Source organism: Bubalus bubalis, chromosome 8 (genome assembly GCF_019923935.1).
Source record: "Bubalus bubalis isolate 160015118507 breed Murrah chromosome 8, NDDB_SH_1, whole genome shotgun sequence".
Taxonomy (NCBI): Eukaryota; Metazoa; Chordata; class Mammalia; order Artiodactyla; family Bovidae; genus Bubalus; species Bubalus bubalis.
This window is the reverse complement of record NC_059164.1, coordinates 35,049,499-35,062,226: the sequence shown is the minus strand read 5'-3', so window position 1 is coordinate 35,062,226 and position 12,728 is coordinate 35,049,499. Positions and strand designations below refer to the sequence as shown.

The 12,728-nt window shown below is 35.6% G+C and overlaps 1 protein-coding gene across 3 annotated transcripts in view; it reads right to left on the bottom strand.

Annotated features, from left to right (window-relative positions):
* SEMA3D (semaphorin 3D) overlaps nucleotides 1-12,728 on the bottom strand; it is a 224,602-nt gene that overhangs the window by 157,706 nt on the left and 54,168 nt on the right. The gene's annotated exons all lie outside the window — the stretch shown is intronic.

Genomic DNA, 12,728 nt, shown 5'->3' with positions numbered 1-12,728 from the left:
TGGGATTGGAATGAAAACTGACCTTTTCCACCCTGTGGCCACTGCTGAGTTTTCCAAATTTGCTGGCATTTTGAGTGCAGCACTTTCACAGCATCATCTTTCAGGATTTGAAATAGCTCAACTGGAATTCCATCACCTCCACTAGCTTTGTTTGTAGTGATGCTTTCTAAAGCCCACTTGACTTCACATTCCAGGATGTCTGGCTCTAGGTCAGTGATCACACCATCATGATTATCTGGGTCGTGAAGATCTTTTTTGTACAGTTCTTCTGTGTATTCTTGCCATCTCTTCTTAATATCTTCTGCTTCTGTTAGGTCCATACCATTTCTGTCCTTTATCGAGCCCATCTTTGCATGAAGTGTTCCTTTGGTATCAAATACTATAAAAAGGGCTAAAATCGTTACCCCTGAAAGGTAAAGTATGCCTTCGGGCATGCATCCTGTCACTCAGTCATGTAGTTGTGTCTGACTCTTTGTGACCCCATGGCGGCGACCCTATAGCCGCCCAGGTTCCCCAGTCCATGGGATTTTCCAACCAAGAATATTGGAGTGGGTTGCCATTTCCTTTTCCAGGGATTCTTCCCAACTTAGTGGTCAAACCCATGTCTCCTGTATCTCCTGCACTGAACCACCTGGGAAGCTCTATTGTTGCTAAAAACGAATGTGCATTAACTGGGAGATTTTCAACTAGGAGAAACATTTTTGATAATTTGTTATTTATAGATTCTGCCATATAACTTTTACTATTAAAATCTGACTTTTTAGTATGTCAGTTTCTCCACCTATTATTTTATAAAGGACATAAAGAACACAAACAAGGATGAATCACGTTGTAGCAGAAAAGGCAATAAAGCCCTAAGGCCTCACAGAAGTCCTGGCTTTGGCTCCAACTGAACATCTTATCTTCAGGAATTTAATTAACCACTCAGAGTGTTAGAGTTCTTTTATGTAAATATAGTATGTCAATATGTCTTCAACCTAAGAGGGATACTATATAGTTCTAGTAAAGTGCACATAAATATTATAAAAATAATTAACAGACAACATAGACAAACCTATTTCTTAAAAGAGGTTAATTATTTCAACTTACTTCAATCTTGTTTTCTCAAGGATTAGGGTTATTGGATCATATCTAGGACAGAGTCAGTTACCAGAAAACCTGCTTTGAGATCTATTCTAATTTCTCTTTATCAAATAAAGAAGAAACATATGTACAGGAAGAAAAGGGAAAGGTATGTCTGTTTTTTACTTAGCAAACAAGCCTGTCATCAGTGACAGTGTGTCATTTAGTGATATACAAGCTATTTTATGTCTAGGATTTATTTTTTCTACTCCATGTTCTAAAGGGAGCCCTGAGTAGCTGTTGTTATATGCCTGGGTTACTTACAATTGGTATTCTGAATTCCAGCTGTAGACTCCAATCTTGGGAGTGACATATATTTCCAGATGTGTTTGTTTTTATAAAGTGTTTTCTTTTATAATGCCATCTCAAATTTAAAATATAAACTCCCTCTCCCAGTTCCTTCCTCACATAAATTACTCTCTCTCTCTTCCTCAATGTGTACTCCCTGTTCCAGTCAAGACGGTCAAGAAACACATGCCATCCAAATCATGTTCATTTCCTTCTCCCTGTGTTTGATATCCTGCTCTCCCAGATCCAGTCTCATCCAAAAAGCATTTATGGATAAATTCCAAGGCAAAACATTCACTCTCTATCACGATCACTATGGCATATTTTTTTCTAACACACTAACTTACAGTCAAGTTATCTTGTATACGGCCTAAACTGTACGCACCTCCTATCACTCCAAAACTGTTAAAAGGTGCTTAAACACAAAAAAATGTGCCTTCTTTTAAATCTACCTTAAATATCTCATAGAAGTTGACTAGGTTCAAAGTAGAAACCTAATAAATGTTTACTAGATTGATTAGAAATGAACAAATTAAAGGGAAAACATAAAAAGTGCTCTTCTGATTTAACTAAATGAATTTAGAGGATATAAGGGTCTATAAATTTTCTAAGACATAAATGATAGTCTTTAATAACCTAAAAACATATGTAAATTTGTGAGAGAGAACCTAAGTATTATGAGGAACTAGAGAAATAGATAGGTTATGTTTTACAAATAAAAGAAAATATTAGGGTGTAGATGAAGAAAGAAAGGAAAGATGTACCCATTTGAATGCAGAGTTCCAAAGAAAAGCAAAGAGAGATAAGAAAGCCTTCCTCAGTGATCAATGCAAAGAGATAGAGGAAAACAATAGAATGGTAAAAATTAGAGATCTCTTCAAGAAAATTAGAGATACCAAGGGAACATTTCATGCAAACATGGGCACAATAAAGGACAGAAATGGTATGGACCTAACAGAAGCAGAAGATATTAAGAGGTGGCAAGAATACACAGAAGAACTATAAAAAAGATCTTCATGACCCAGATAACTACAATGGTGTGATCACTCATCTAGAGCCAGACATCCTGGAATGAGAAGTCAAGTCGGCCTCAGGAACCATCACTATGAACAAAGCTAGTGGAGGTGATAGAATTCCAGTTGAGCTATTTCAAATCCTGAAAGATGATGCTGTGAAAGTGCTGCACTCAAAATGCCAGCAAATTTGGAAAACTCAGCAGTGGCCACAGGACTGGAAAAGGTCAGTTTTCATTCTAATCCCAAAGAAGAGCAATGCCAAAGATGCTCAAACTACCACACAATTGCACTCATCTCACAAGCTAGCAAAGTAATGCTCAAAATTCTCCAAGCCAGACTTCAGCAATATGTGAACTGTGAACTTCCAGATGTTCAAGTTGGATTTAGAAAAGGCAGAGGAACCAGCGATCATATTGCCAGCATCTGTTGGATCATCGAAAAAGCAAAAAAGTTCCAGAAAAACATCTACTTCTGCTTTATTGACTATGCCAAAGCCTTTGACTGTGTGGATCACAACAAACTGCGGAAAATTCTGAAAGAGGTGGGAATACCAGACCACCTGACCTGCCTCTTGAGAAATCTGTATGCAGGTCAGGAAGCAACAGTTGGAACTGGACATGGAACAACAGACTGGTTCCAAATAGGGAAAGGAGTACATCAAGGCTGTATATTGTCACCCTGCTTATTTAACTTATATGCAGAGTACATCATGAGAAACGCTGGACTGGAAGAAGCACAAGCTGAATCAAGATTGCCAGGAGAAATATCAACAACCTCAGATATGCAGATGACACCACCCATATGGCTGAAAGCGAAGAAGATCTGAAGAGTCTCTGGATGAAAGTGAAAGAGGAGAGTGAAAAAGTTGGCTTAAAACTCAACATTCAGAAAACTAAGATCATGGCATCCGGTCCCATCACTTAATGGCAAATAGATGGGGAGACAGTAGAAAGTGAAAGATTTTATTTCTTGGGGGCTCCAAAATCACTGCAGCCATGAAATTAAAAGATGCTTGCTCCTTGGAAGAAAAGTTATGAGCAACCTAGACAGCTTATTAAAAAGCAGAGACATTACTTTGCTAACAAAGGTCCATCTAGTCAAAGCTATGGTTTTTCCAGTAGCCATGTATGGATGTGAGAGTTGGACTATAAAGAAAGCTGAGTGCTGCAGAATTGATGCTTTTGAACTGTGGTATTGGAAAATACTTTTGAAAGTCCTTTGGATAGCAAGTAGATCCAACCAGTCCATCCTAAAGGAGATAAGTACTGAATATTCATTGGAAGGATGGATGTTGAAGCTGAAACTCCAATCCTTTGGCCAACTGATGCGAAGAACTGACTCACTGGAAAAGATTCTGATACTGGGGAAAGTTTGAAGGCAGGAGGAGAAGTGGATGACAGAGGATGAGACGGTTAGATGGCATCACTGACTCAATGGACAGGAGTTTGAGTAAACTCTGGAAATTGATGATGGACAGGGAAGCTTGGAGTGCTGCAGTCCATGGGTCCCAGAGAGTTGGACACAACTGAGCTACTGAACTGACTGACTTACTGGGATGAAGAAACATAATGCTATCCCTTAAGCACTAGTTAATAAACTGTTAACAAAGGTGGATCAAAAAGTCTGATAATACAATCAACTTGGAATTGATTAGAAGTTTAAAAATAAAGAATGGGCAAACATAAAATATGATTTAATTTCATGGCTGACAAACAATGTATCTGTAAACACAACAAATGCAGTGTAACTCTACTCAGTGACAAGAAAAGTACATCATGGAGTTAGTTTACGAGTTAACCTGAGATAAAAATACTCATATTCTTAAAACTATAGGATATGCTACCACTCAACACTCTTGTACCAAAATATGACAGCAGTTATAGTACTGTTCATTTTGTGTTCACTTATTTATATAGATGACATTAGGTTAGAAGATCTATGTAATACATGAAGAATATGGACTAAATATGTAAACTGTTGTCTAAAGCATTTAACATTGAAATATATGTTAACTTACACATATCAAATCTAATATAATTAGGTTATATTAGAAGCTAATATCAAACTATATGATTAACACTCACATTGTTTGAATGACTTTATTTCTTTAAATCACATTTCGAGCAATCAACACAAAAGGCAAAACCAAGATATTCCATTGTCACCCACTCAGAAATTTTCACTCTTTTTAGCAGCAACCTTAGCTGACAGAGAAGGCGATGGCAACCCACTCCAGTACTCTTGCCTGGAAATCCCATGGACGGAGGAGCCTGGTGGGCTGCAGTCCATGGGGTCGCGAAGAGTCGGACATGACTGAGCGACTTCACTTTCACTTTTCCCTTTCATGCATTGGAAAAGGAAATGGCAACCCACTCCAGTGTTCTTGCCTGGACAATCCCAGGGACGGGGGAGGCTGGTGGGCTGCCGTCTATGGGGTCGCATAGAGTCGGACACGACTGAAGCAACTTAGCTGCAGCAGCAGCATAGCTGACCAATATCTTCTTGTTTTAACGGAAGTGTCTCTAACGGAAAACATCACGGTGTAAATAAATATTTGACTATCAGTTTGAAGAAAGACATATCATCATGGATTCCTGATATTAATTTAAGGCCAGTTTCTGCCACCAGCAAGCTTTTTCTCCTCAGATAATTTATATGACTTTGCTATGGTCTGAATGTTTGCACCCCCATAAAATTTGTATGTTGAAATCTTAACCTCCAAAGATGATGGTGTTTGTAAATGGAGCCTTTCGTAGGTGGCTAAGTCATGAGGGTTCACTCTCATGAATTGGATTGTTGTTGTTGTTTAGTCGTTCAGTTGTGTCTGACTCTTCCACAACCTCACAGACTGTAGCCTACCTGGCTCCTCTGTCCGTAGTATTTCCCAGGCAAGAGTACTAGTGTCGGCTGCCATTTCCTTCTCCAGGGGATCTTCCCGATGAGATATCAAGCCTATGTCTCATATATCAGCAGGCAGGTTCTTCACCACTGAGCCACCAGGGAAGCCTATGAATGGGATTGCTGCTGCTGCTGCTAAGTCACTCAGTCATGTACGACTCTGTGCGACCCCAGAGATGGCAGCCCACCAGGCTTCCCCGTCCCTGGGATTCTCCAGGCAAGAACACTGGAGTGGGTTGCCATTTCCTTCTCCAATGCATAAAAGTGAAAAGTGAAAGTGAAGTCGCTCAGTCATGTCCGACTCTTCGCAACCCCATGGACTGCAGCCCACCAGACTTCTCCACCCATGGGATTTTCCAGGCAAGAGTACTGGAGTCGGGTGCCATTGCCTTCTCCGATGAATGGAATTAGTGTCTTATAAAAAGAGGCTCCAGAAAGACCCCCTAGCTCTTCCCACCATGAAAGACCACAAGAAAAAAGCACTGGCTATGAGCCAGGAAGAGGGCTTTCACCAGAAGGCAACCATGCTGACACCTTGATCCTGGACTTCTAGCCTCCAAAACAGCCAGCAATATATTTCTGGTATTTGTAAGTTACCCAGTCAGCAGCATTTTGTTACAGCAGTTCAAACAAAGACAGACCTCTCTAGGTCTGTCTATACTTTTCTTCAAAACATGGAATCTGGAACCACTGGAATTTTAAGGTATTTTCTAAGTCTAAAATTCCAGTATGGCAAATCTAGTCATGATGAATTGCTTCCAATTTCCCAAAATTAAAAAGCCATATAGACAGTTGCTAACAGACATACATACATTGCTAACTTCATTAGCAATAAGAACACTAACCTTTAATTTTAGATTGTATCCCAATATCCATACATATAGTAAGTATAGTATTGACTATCATTTTGTGAAAATGTTTCAGAGTGATTTAAAAAATCGGCTTTACTCAAGATAACACAAGTGTATCACAGATATAATCATTCAAGAATTCCAAGACAGGAACAAAGACCCATGAAAAGTTTCAATATAAATGCATAAAATACAAAAAAGCTACTATTCAAATTAACTGCTTTTCTATAAAGTTTTGAAATTTTGCTTCACCAAGCACTTTAAATTTAAAGCTACAATAACATGATACTAATATAACAAGATAGCTATACTACTTGGATTTTGAAAATATTTTTGTCTTTCTTACAAAAAACCTATAGATTGCAAAGTCAAAAAAGAGTAATTCATTTTTATAATTATTATCATCAGTATAGCTTCTAATCATATTTGAAATGGTTGGACATTTATAGAAAAGAAAATGAAGAGACATCTTGAAATATCTAGGCTGCTTTTGTTGAAACATACTATAAATATAAACAAGAGTGTTAGAGAAATTTGCCATAAATTTACTTATGGCAAGGGAACACATTTACTTTTTGATATTAAATGTCACTACATAAACTTGTAAATAAAATGAACAACAGATTTTAGTAATATAGCAGTTATTAGAAATCTAAAAAGTTATTAAAAACACTAGAAAAGTCATATGCTCACACATGGTATATTTTTCTGTTAGGGGACATTAAACAATTGTGAAATGAATGAAAGAAAAAAAATTATTAAGAAAAAAATGTTTGTATGACCCATCTCGTTTTTAGAGATGGTAAAACAGGAAAAAATATTCATCTTAGAACTCATGAAATGCTTATAGAATTATCTCATTTTTGTGGCTAGACTAAGGCGTACATTCTATTTCAAAAATGAGACAAATTATAAACACTGTAACTTAAAATGCTTTTGCAGAATAAGCAATTATTCCCACTATGGAACAATATCAACAAACTTAATCATTTCTTTTTTTCTTCTCTAGGTTAAGGTTAAAATCATAGAGTTAAATTATCAGCACAGCAGAAAAAGTAAGAATTATCAAAATGGATAAAATTAATTTTTTATCTGCTGATTATTGAGCAGTTAAACTATTACTGCAGGCTACTATTAATGTATCCTATAATTTTAATTCACATATATGAAAAATATTTACTGATATACTCATAAAATTAGATGTCTGATGTGATTTACAATATATAATAAATATAAAATATTTGTTAACATAAGGAGTTATTCTATTTTACCTGATTTAAAATAATAATTGAACCACTACTGTGGATGACTATTAATTGACTTTTTCATTCAAGAGAATATTTATTGAGCAGATTCTAAGTGTCCCAAGTGTCAAGCACCTTTCCAGGCACTCCAGATACTGAGTGAATATAGAAAAATATCACCCTTGGTGATAAGATCAATGGTACCTAAAATACAAGCACCAGTATTTTAGAAAAAGGAACAGGAAATAAACACAAAGGAAATATATAATAAGTCACATTGTGGGAACTGCTATAGAGAAAAACAGAAGAGATAAAGACTTGGGATGGGGAAGTTACCATCTAAATGGGACAACTTAAGTGACATTAAGCAGACTTAACTGTGAACATTTAAAACATTTCCATTCTTTAAAAAGTTACTGCATTCAAAGCAATGACAATTCTCATTTGGAGATTTGTACTTACTGGGCATACAGGGTTAGGAAAAAAGTCATGTTTCCTCTACCTTAACTAGAAGGAGAATGATTTTCTTAGTGCAAAGAAATAGCCTCTGACCTTTCTTTTTTTTAACATGGCATTTTTCCTCTCTCAGTATACCAGGTGGGATGATAAAAATGTCCAAATGCATTTTCATGATGTGGTTACAAACCATAGTATCTTAGTTGACATGAAAATTGAAAAGAGAAATTCAAAACAAGTTTTTGAAGAATGCAATGATTTCTTCTTGAAATCCAAATCAGATAAAAAATAAAATCAACTTAACTCATATTCAATCAATCTTGAGATGAGTAAGACATGACTTCTTGGATTTCATAATTCTAACTATCGTTACATGTTCCCTGAACATGAGAACTAATTAAATTGAATGATAGTATATGACACTACATGTTATATAATGGTATAAAATAAAAACACCACATCAACAGAATTGAACTAATGTGCTTGAGATTACTGTTCTTAAATTTTTAGAGGGAGATATCTGATCCTCCAAGAGAAATCAGTTTAATATCAAAATTCCATTTGTAACTTCAATATGATTTTCTACAATGTGTATTAATTTCTGCATTTTCCTCCCTTCCTCAAATAGGGAAGACTTTTTAATGTGACAGAGTAAAAGTGCACAATAGTATAAGTCATATAAATTAAGTTCTTCTTTGAGCTCTGCCAATAAATGTCAGTGTGACTATTGACAAATTATTTTATCTTTGTGAATTTCAGTTTCCTCATCTTTAAATGAAGGGATTAGTGAAGATGGTCTTTAAGGTGTCTTTCTGTTCTAATACATAAAAAGACACTTACATTAGAAGAAAATAGTTGAGATATTCTTCATCATGGTGTTATTTCAAACATCAGCACACAATTTGGTGCTATAAGTTACAATAGAGTTCTTCTAATTTATTTTCTAATTCTGTCGTTTGTCATTTACTCTGCACAATCTATAGTCTACAACTTGCAAGACATGAACACATTACTAACAGTTTCTGATTACCACAGAGTCCTTATTAAGAGCCAAGCCTTCTTAATCTAAGTTTCAAGTTTTCCTGAGGGAATGGCCTCATGCTGAATGAATGAATGCATAACATGATCAGGGATGGGAGTGAAAGGAGTTTGAAAAAGTTTTATTAGAGCAATAGTCTGTTTTGTAGTTTGTTTTGTTATCCTAAAATTTCAAAATGCATTTATAATTCTCAGAAGAAGAATGTACCTGTTTTAGTCTTCTTACTGTAGAGAAAGAGACTTGATGATTATTTCTTAGCAAAGTTCTATTGTTGCTCTTTGTAAAACTAGTTTATTATCAAGAATAACAAATTTAATATCATTAAAACAACCTGTGGTATTCTACACTGCAAAACAAAAACATAACCCAATGACTGATGTCTAGGGTTTTTTTACATTTTCACAATACATAATATTTTAGTAAAAGTATCAAGGCAAATTTTACTGCTGGTTAATTGTTTTATTAATAACAGATTGTAATTATTACTTAAGTTGCATATTTGCACTGTATACAGTTAAACTACATATAAGCAAAAAGAAGAAAATAAAAACATCTCTATTTCTATTCACACTCCACTCAGAAATTACCACTGTTAAAATCTTATTTATCTTTCCATTTATCCTATATATTTTATCACAAGGAGATCATATCAAATATTCTATTTTGTATATTTATAAGTTAATTACCTCCATTTTCCTGTCAATAAAATTTCATTTTATTTAATATCCAGTCCTTATTAAAATTTTCAGGATTGTCCCCAAATTGTTCTTTACAATTACTTTGTCCAACTTGGGATCCAATTCCATGTGACACACTCTACCTAGTTGCTGTGTTGCTCTCATTTTTAGCCTAGCATGCAGATCATCCCTCCCTTTTTCCATAACATTAATTGTTGACAAGAGATAGGTTCAAGTTATCCTTTCAAAAATGCTTTAGCCTGTTCATAAATTTCAATGTTACCAAGTTATTTAAAACCACGTGTTAACTAACTGCACAGGATGCCTATTTCCCAAAGCCTTTGTTGGAATTCAGAGAAAATTAATCATTGTGCTATCAGGGATTTTGTGCTAATCTTAAAAAGACTGTGTGTTCTCCTGACCCTTCTCCATTGGGACAAGAGGATGATGCATGTTTCCCTGGCAGAGGAGCACTGCCCTTCATGAATGAGCATGAAGGTATGCTAAGAACAGTCTTAGCCATCACTTAAATTAATGTCCTTTCTTTGTGATCTTCTATAAAGCAATTTCCCCTCTTGTATTCTTTCACCCATTAGAATGAAATCTAAGAGCATTTTCCTCTTGGACTGAGTAGTACCAGTTTACCTAAATTAATGTTTATTTAGTATCTAATAATGTTTTCTATCAAGAGAAGTGAGGTTTTGTTTTCTCAAGGTTTGTGCCAAGTCTCATAAATCTGGGAAAAGGCATTCAGTGTAACTCCTACTAATAACCAAAGTGGCCACACACAGAATAAACAAGGGCCTGGTTTATAAAGTCGCACTGAGAGACCCTACTGGGGGTCTCTCATATTAATTTATGATGTGTGCAATGCACTTTGCACTCAAAAACAGAGAATAGGAAAAGAGTTAGAAATGCATTTAAACAGAGCTTTAATACATTGATGTACTATTTAAATATGACAGCCACCCCACCCCCAACACAAGAAAAAAAAATATGTTTCTGTGAATTATATGGAAGTTGGCAATGAATTTTAGTTGGTTTGGGTACATAAGAATTTCTAAACTATGATATGTCAACATTACTAAAAAACACAATTTGCTGGGTGTTTGTCTCTCAATTGTTAAATTATTAAATGCTTTACTTAAAGCTTAAAAAGTCATTTCTTTACAAACATATGTTTGAGCCAAAAATACCTAGCAAAATGTTCAGAAAGTGTTTAGTTTCATCTACAACTTCAAATCAGTTAGAGTTACTTCCATATGAATTTTATTACTTTAAAAGTCAAAATTTATTTCAAGACATGAAATTACAACCTTATTTAAAATTCCACAATAAAAACTTTCTGAAGATGTCATAATTTATTTATAAAATACACAGACTACATAAGGGAAATAAGGAATCTATCTCATGGTGGTCCTATTTTTATTTAATTGTTCTCCATGGTAATACAGCATTTTCCTAATTTTCATTCGTCATGGATCTCACAGAACAGGATGTAGACAACTTTTAGAAAGAAGAATAAAGCCTTTTGATATTTGTTTGGTTTCACAGATCCCAGAGAATCATCATAAGAAAGGAAGGAAGGGCTGCTATTTCTTAATATCTGAAAAAACCCTGTCAATATTTTCTTTAATTTTATGGCTCTGTTCATTTTCTCACTAGAAAGTTTCCCAGACAAGCAATATGATGTGAATGTAATAACCTTTTCTCTTTTTGGTTGAGTGATAGTTTCTTAAAATAAATATAACCCATCTTACACATTTTTTTCCTGAATATTTCTCTCTTGAGCCATGAAGTGAAAAGACTTTCTCTTTTCAACAGCAAATGCTAAGACATTGCCACCTTAATTAGCAAAAGTAACATTAAGAGGAAAAGAAGTCTACCTCAGGCAATTTGCTAAAGCTTTTTTTTTTTTTTTAAACCTCTTTTCAATAGCTCTGTCTCTCATATCTTTACCCATGAAGCAAAAATTACTTCCAATAAGAGCATCTTAAAAATTACTCATTCATAAGAATGATAATGGGTACCTACTACACACCAATCACAATGCTACATGCAATTAGGTATGAAAATGAAATGACATGGCACACTCATATAGTCAGCTATAGAAGTAAAGTGATTACCAGAGTATCTGACATATAAGTTCTGAAGTTAATGTTAATAGTTTTATTATCACAGTAATTTCAAGATAGTCAGAGATAAAAATAACATAAAATATGTTAGTATATGTAATATTATAACGAATTGTGGTGCTGGAGAAGACTCTTGAGAGTCCCTTGGACTGCAAGGAGATCAAACCAGTCAATACTAAAGGAAATCAATCCTGAATACTCATCTGAAGGAGTGATGCTGAAGCTGAAGCTCCAATACTTTGGCCACCTGATGCAAAGAGTCAACTCATTGGAAAAACCCTGATACTGGGAATGATTGAGGGCAGGAGGGAAAGGGGATGACAGAGGATGAAATGGTTAGATGGCATCATCAACTCAATGGACATGAGTTTGCTCAAACTCTGGGAGATACTGAAGGACAGGGAAGCTGGGTGTGCTGCAGTCCATGGGGTCACAAAGAGTCAGACGCAACTTAAGAGACTGAACAACAACAATGTAATACTATATTTAATATAATCAGTTCTAAAATATATACTAGTTCTATCCAATAAAAATATACTGTGAGAAATTTACTTTAAAAAATTTTGCAGCCATGTGAGTTCTGCTTCCAATGCAGATCTGGGTTCAATCTCCAGTTTGGGAAGATGCCCTGGAAAGGGCATGGCAACCCACTCCAGGATTCTTGCCTGGAGAATTCCATGGACAGAGGAGCTTATTGGGCTAGTCTATAGGGTCGCAAACAGTTGGACACAACTGAGCAACTAACACACACACACACACACACACACAACAAAATAAAAAGTAACAGATGAAATCAATTTTTATATTCTATTCGATCCAATATATTAAAATATCATTTGGCTCAGACGGTAAAAGTGTCTGCCTATAATGCAGGGGACCCGGGTTCGATCCCTGAGTCAGGAAGATCCCCTGGAAAAGGAAATGGCAACCCACTCCAGTACTCTTGCCTGGAAAATCCCATGGACAGAGGAGCCTGGTAGGCTTCAGTCCACAGGGTCACAA